Source organism: Solea senegalensis, linkage group LG18 (assembly GCF_019176455.1).
Source record: "Solea senegalensis isolate Sse05_10M linkage group LG18, IFAPA_SoseM_1, whole genome shotgun sequence".
NCBI classification, from domain to species: Eukaryota; Metazoa; Chordata; class Actinopteri; order Pleuronectiformes; family Soleidae; genus Solea; species Solea senegalensis.
In genome coordinates this window covers 19,232,298-19,239,962 of record NC_058041.1, presented here as the reverse complement: position 1 = coordinate 19,239,962, position 7,665 = coordinate 19,232,298, and the positions used below count along the sequence as shown (strand labels likewise).

Below are 7,665 nucleotides of genomic sequence, written 5' to 3'. Positions count from 1 at the left end.
AAAAAAAAAAAAAAACCTCTGGAACGAACACAGGAAATAACAAGTGAATAAAAGCCAAAGAATGGAGATCATTTATCAGCTCAGTGAGCAGCGTGACCTCTGACCTCAGCTGCTTTATCTGCATGGACCATAAAATGTAGAAACTAATCTTTACAGAAATGAACAGGTCTGGTTAGAGGAGGAGGAGGAGGCGGAGGAGGCGGCGCTGCTTCCTTCAGTGATTACTGACTGCAGTAAACTCTCCACATGGATCTTCCACGAGCCGGGAAACGAGCGCTCGTTCACAGACGAGCGACCCGATCATTGGCAGAATCGGTTTAATTATTAAAAAACACGATTGTCGAGTCCCACGTGAGATAACATCAGCCTCTCAAAAACAAGACTTTCCTTTCTTTTACTGGGAGAGGAGAGGAGAGGAGAGGGGAGGAGAGGAGAGGAGAGGAGGATAAGCAGAGACTTTGTTATTAAATGTCGAGCCATGGCCTCATTTCTGCTCAGGCTGAACTGAGGGACGACGCAGACGAGGACGGTGACGGCCTTGTTGTCCTCTGAGGTACAGATGCTCGGCGTGGAAATGAGGTCGAGGGGCCGCTTTGTTTTTTTTCTGAGCAAATTCAGACAAATAAAACTGTATTGTTAGACATTAATGTACGTTTTATTCCAATTATATCATTAAATAAACGACTTGCTCAGTAAAAACTACGTCAGTTTAAGGTCTGTGATATCTGAAGAACATGTTTATGTATTTAGCGCTCACTCTTCCACACCAAACCCCATCGAGAAAATTAGCGATTTAAGGTTGCCGGGACACAGGAGCTGCTGGTCTACTGCTGCCTCGTGTGGTCACTTTGTGTCACTGAGGTAAATCTAAGAGAAGGATTTTAAATGCCGAATTCACAAAACAACACTTTTAAACTTGGAATGACACGTTGAAAATGCATCAACAACTCCTGTGCGATGTGATGTAAAATTCACACTTTTCTCTATGGGATCTGGTATGGTGCAGGTGAAAGGTTTTCATACAAACTCATATCCCTGTTTTAGGTGAAAGGTCACACACGGCGACTGACTAATGATAAAGAGAACCTTGAATCACTTCAGGCTCCCGACACTCGACGGCTTCACCGCGGTCAGATAAAAGTGCATAAACTCTGTGTTTCCACTCAATAGAATTCCGTCGGCACACAAAAGCTCGCGCAGGCGGCGAAGTCTTTAGCTGGAGGACTGAAGGTCGACGTTCTCGTTGCCCCTCGTTGCGTCATTGTTTCTCACTGATCCATAGATAAACACAGAGCGAGGAGCCTGCTAATTACTGCAGTCCAATATTTGAGCAGGGTGAGTTAACAGTTTGTCTCTGACACACACACAAGCAATCATTTTAGTCTGTGAACGACTCTCTGAATGTGTTTGTATTTCACGGCTCTGACGGAAGCAAATAGAATTTTCACAGAGAGGAAAAAAAGATGAGAAAAACCTTCATAAACCTTCACGCTGGTCTTTATTCAGTTTAAATTTAAACTTATGTCGTAGTATAATAATAATAAGATTATATGATACATATCACAATATGGACATCCCATCGCCAACTGGAAAGAAAACTTGGTTTATGACTGGAAGGTTGCTGATTCAATTCCCCACCAGCTCCTCCATGTGCCGGTCCCAATCCCAGCGACATGAATAAATTAGTTAAGTGATTTAACTGTGTTATGGCCAAAAGTCTGCTGCCAACTAGTGGTCAGAGGCTTAATGGCAACAACAAAACCACTGTAAAGAATATTTTAAAATCAAATACACGAATCATCCACTAAGAGAAGAAGCTGAAAGACAAATAATAACGATAAAGAGCATCTGTTGTCCCCCAGTGTAGTTCGGTAGTTGTGGGCGGAGCCTCTCAAAATTCGATGTATGTCCTTAAAACGCAGTCAGTTCGCAATTTTCTTCACAGTTTTCATTGCTTCTATTATTTTTTTTTTTTACTTGTTGCCATTTTTAAACGGTTCATGTGGTTTGGCTTCGCTTGGTCGAGGTTGGCTGACGACAGGAGTCGGTGGAGTCGGTCCAGGGAGATTTGAGTTTATTTAAGTGTCTGCCGCGTTGTTTTTAACGGTTCAGAGCGGCAGTGGAGGACATTCACCGTTTATTTTATGTGTCTTCACTGCTGCTGCTGCTGCACATCACATTTCCTTCAGGGTAATAAAGAAAAATGGAAGCTGAGGTTTGATCTGACGTCCACTCCTGCTCTTCACACCTTTAAGTGCAGCACTCAGGTTTGTTTTGATTGTCTTTAAAACTCCGGCGTGGCGTCGCACTCCTCTGAATTCATCATTTCACGTCCCCTGATTTAACGGCACATGGAAATGAGTCCGTGCAGATGATGACGTGATGAACGCTGCTGTCAGACAGGGGGCGACGTCTGCAATCACTGTTCATTTACAGCACAGGCACCAGACTGGAGTCTCATTAGCACACTGATGGAGACACTTTGTCCACTGTGTTGTCTCAAAGTGTCTCAAATCTTTAAATCCTCGAATGACACTTGATAGATGAAGACATCAGGGGGCGCTCTGGCACAAAGAGGACATTGTGGCCTCGTGAGGACACCTATATTGTGAGGACCATCTTTTTGTTGTGACAATATCCAGGAGGACATCTCGGAGTTGTGAGGACATTTAGATGCAGTGAGGGTATCTAGAAATGTTGAGGACATTTTAAACTTGTGGAGACATCCAGGTGATGTGAGTATATCCTCCTGTCATTTGAAGGACATTTTGGGGTTGTGAGGACATTTAGATGTTTTGAAGACATGCTGCCACTGGAAAGACATTTCTGGGTTGAGAGGACATAAGAACATCTGGGCATTGAAAAGACATTTTGGCCTTTGTGAAGACATCTAGAAATTGTGAGGACATTCTAGGCTTGTGAAGACATCTAGATGTTTTGAAGACATGCTGCCACTAGAAAGACATTTCTAGGTTAGGCCTTGTGAGAATGTCTTGGCATTGAGAAGACATGTTGACTTTTCTGAGGACACCTATATTGTGAGGACATCTTAGGCTTGTGAAGACATCCAGGTGATGTGGCTGTGTTGTGAGGACATTTTGGAGTACTGTACTATCAAGACATTTATATGTAGTGAGGACATCTATAACTTGTCAGGACATCCTACTACTATGGGGACAGTTTGAGGTAGTGAAGATAGTTTGGAGTTGTGAGGACATCTAGATGTTGTAGGGACATGCTGCCCTTAGGAGGACAATAAGGGGCAGAGAGGACATTATGACCTCATGAGGACATCTTAAAGTTGTGAGGGCATTTAGATGTAGTGAGGACATCTAGAAATTGTCAGGACATCCTGTCACTAAGAGAACATTTAGGAGTTGAAGACGCTATGGCCTCATGAGGACATCAGGACTCTGTGAAGACATTTTAGGCCTTCGTGAGGACACTGATATAGTGAGGACATACAAACATGTGACGATATTTCTGTTGTGACAATTATCTCAGAGGACATAGAGATTTGTGGGACATTTTTCTGATTTGACAATATCCAGAAGGCTTGTGAAGACATGCTCGTCATGTGAGGACATCTTTCTGTTGAGACTCTATCCAGGAGGACATGTTGCATTTGTTAGGGCATTTAAAAACTGATGGGGACAGAGAAAGGACAAAAATAATCTCACGTTGCCGTTTATTGTCTATACAGCTTTGGTTTCCCTTTAATTACTTTTCCCTTAGTAAACACTTAACACGTGATAAGGTGTTTTCTCTCAGAGTCCTGGACCACTTCATTCTCACAAATCCCTGTTAATTAATCGGGGAGAAGAATTGAGGACATATACAAGGACATTAAAGAGGACATTTCCTTGGTTGTAAAACCTCAGCTTGAGCTACACGTGTCTAATATTTTATTTTATTTTTTCTCGCACAGACTGGCCAGCAGGTTGGATTAAACCTTCCTTTATGAATTACAGTACTGGCACCAAAAAAAAACAACCTAATCCTCGAAAGTGAAGGAGGTAATCTCATTAAAACACACACACACACACACACGTTTGTCTATCACCGACACAAACATTAACTCTTAACTCACTTGAGAGTTGAGAGGAGCAACCAAAATATGTGCTTTTTCCTCTAACTTTACATTTTATAAATGTGTTTATGTCACGCAGATGAGATTCAAGAATCAAGAGGTTTATTGTCATTCTGCTAAATATAGACATTTCATTTAATAATTATAATAATGCTCCTTTTATTTAATAATAAAATGTATAATAATACATTTTATTTAGTGGCGCCTTTCAGAGTTCTCAGGGTCGTCGTGCTTCAGCAGTAAAACATGGATAATATAAAGATATATATATACAAAAGATTAAAAACAAAGAAAAAAAAATTAATAAATGATAATAATGTAGAGTGAAGAGCAGTCACAACAGGTGAGTTTGTATTTGAACTGTGGTGAAGATTCAGTATCAGTGTATAATCAACTCCATGTTTCACAAGAATAAAAACTGTAAAACCATTAAAAATAAAAGTCTCTCCTTGTCTTTCATAGAAATAAAGGGGGTGGGGGTGGGGCTAACAATATTAACGATTTCATGAATTAAAAGTAATTAAGAGAGCGTCTCAGAGGTGAAAGTAATTAACTCACACATGGCAAAGTTTGTAGTAATTAGAGCCGCAGTGAAACCACTGAGCCGAGGATTCTGAACTGTTCCTGCTTCTCTTCTCCTTCAGGGACCTGAAGATTATCAGAGGAAAAGAGCTGATGGTGATTTCATGGCTTTCCAGGGAATCCCTGTCACACTTCACTGACGCTGACCACTGCCTACCACTCACTGACATACATATATATATATATATATATATATACCAGGATTTACTCAAATAGTAAATTAGTAATTATTTACTACTAGTAACTACTAAAATATTTGTTTATGTTTATGTAATGGTTAATAGGTCAGTATGTAGCTTACATATTCTAAATATATGGACATAAGTATTATTGTTATCCATGGATTTTGAAATGTACTGTTTAAAAAAAAACACAAACATAGTAAATCATATTAGTATTTCTTGATTAAAATGTCAAATTAAAGTGATTTACTTTCATTACTCAATAGAGTTTGTTGAATGTAATGCTTTTCAGAGAAGAAGCCCAGTGAGGCGCCTCAAATGTGGGTATAAAAAGTTTTTCGATTAGATAAAAAAATTATGTTTTCTTGTTTTTTCTTGTTCTTGACAGGTGGTCTAATACAATTGTTAAGCTTGTTATTCAATTGTATTGATTAACAACTGCCAATTCAATATGATTACAAAATATTCAAATATATATATTAATATATATATATTATATAATATAATATAATATATGTAATATAATTAATATTCACAGAATTAATGCTGCGAATAGGGATGACATCCTACCACTAGGGGGACGGTTGCAGGTGACGCGAGTATATACTGCTATTATAAGGACATGTTGGGATTATGAGGACATTTTTTGACAGATCAGTCAGACTTCTTTGTGATGGGTAGATGATCACCCAAGTATGTTCTCATTCAATTTTGGTCAGAATCTACACACGTATGTCACAAAAATAAGGGTTTTCAATTATAGTTTACAGGTTACAGTTGGTTAAGATTATTTGTTGGTTAATTATTGATCAGTGGACTCACTATTTTATTTTATTTATTGTAAAGGAAGCTTAACCAACAGAACACATGGACTAATGCTTCCCTTTACCCTTTACCACTCTGTCTGACTGTTCAATTATTCATTGCCTTCCATTCAACGCGGCCTCCCTCGATATCCATCACGCCAATCTTCACTGAAGCTCTGCTGCTCCTAGAGTTTAGACTTCTCCCTGGTCTACTTTCTGTTAACTGTCAGGAGTGTGTGTGTGCGTGCGTGTGTTGGAAGAGGTACAGTACACAAAGTCATTCGGGTTTACACACTGGATTCATCATCATGTCCTGGGAAAACATTGATTTCTCTTCACGCCCCGACTCCTTCCACGAGTCTTAGCAGCCAATTAGGTTTCAAGAGAGACGAGAGTGTGGTCGAGCAACGAGGAACGAGGAAGGAACCCTGAGGCTTTGGAGCGCAGAGTTCTTCTGCTAATGGAGACCGAACTCTTATGTATTATCAGGACAAACCCGCAGGGCCAAACACACTGTGATTATTCTACAAATGCTAAAATATCAAAGGAAAAGCTTATTATCCAAATACTATTAATCCCGTAAAGAGACCTAGCTGACCATGAGACTGGATGAAAAAGACTGAATAATAACACTAATATGTCTACATATATATCACCCAGGATTGAGGCTAAATTTTAGGTCAGAGTTTGTATCACAACTGATTTCTTCCAAAATCTATTTATAATCCCAAATCCCAGTGATTGGTCAGAGAGTGTGGTCACTGAAGAGTCATGAGTGCGACGTCTTACACAAGAATCAAAGCCAACAATGTCCATCTGTGGATCAGTTAAAAAGACTTAAAAACCCCTGAAATCATTAACTTTAATCTCCAACATTTAATCTCCAATAAGGAAATGTCTAAAATGTCAATATTTAACAAAAGAGTCTGGTGTATTTAGAGACAGCACTGCTGAAAGCCGGCGATCACGACCACGTTCAGTGGTATTTCAGTTCAGTGACTGTTGTTCCGGTCATGCAGGAAGTTCTGAACTATTTTGTTAAGAAATCTTTATTAAATCAACTGATTCTAAACATTCAGTTACACCCAAAACAACTATACTCTGAAGTCATGGCAAACTAAATCACCAGAGGCTCATTAGATATGCCGATGATGTTCCTCCATTCACTAACGTCTTCGCCAGGTCAGAGATGGAATATTTGATCTCAGAGAAATATGATGTATCTTTGACAAAAGTCTGTGTGAACAGAACCAGAGAGAGGTGAGGATGAGCTGCATGGAGAATCGGGCCAGAGGGGGAGCGGCTGTCGTGTGACTGATGAGACGGGTAAGTCATCAGGACATATTCATATGCTGATGGAGAAAAGGCCTCACAGCTCGTGGCAAACTGCCATCACATCATACGTTACCTGGAAGCGACGTGTCTCAAACTGAAGATATACACACCAACGCTGTGAAAGAAAGGGCCAAAACTTTAAATCAGTTAGCTGGGTTTTTTTTTTTGATTTCTTGCAGGGTCAGCAAGCTGGTGTCTCCAAACCTTTGATGATAAATGACCGTCCTCACCTAAAAGGGGGACCCTCTCAAAGACGAGCTGTAATTGACTCATTTTTCACAAACCACTTGAACGGGAAGAGGTTTCCTCCTGACAGGACGAGGAGATCAAACACGAGCCGCAGCCAAGGACGTGAGCGGCCGCCTCCACCGCCGCTACTGACTTACACGTGAACAATGTGAAGTGTGTGTGTGTGGGCTGCGGGTCCTCGCTGCAGACGCAGGACCTGTGTTCTACTGTTTGGGCCTTTTTCTCCTCGGCATACGCAGAAAACCCAAGAAAATCTCAACGTACACTCTCACATCTCCTACCAAAGAAGGACTGTTATTGACTTTGTCTGAAATCACATGTGTTTGCTGCGACTGTGTCTGATGCTGTTTTCACACGCAACACGATTTGTCACGCTGGCAGAAAGTCGTCGTATTTCAAGCAGAAGTAAAGGGCATTTCTG

The 7,665-nt window shown here is 40.5% G+C and overlaps 1 long non-coding RNA gene across 1 annotated transcript; it reads left to right on the top strand.

Annotated features, from left to right (window-relative positions):
- Positions 1 to 272: 272 nt before the first annotated feature.
- LOC122759511 lies at positions 273 to 4,864 on the top strand. The gene is made up of 3 exons (XR_006358272.1): positions 273 to 553; positions 3,929 to 4,016; positions 4,735 to 4,864. It is a non-coding gene; the product is annotated as an uncharacterized LOC122759511 (long non-coding RNA).
- The last annotated feature ends 2,801 nt before the right edge of the window (positions 4,865 to 7,665 follow it).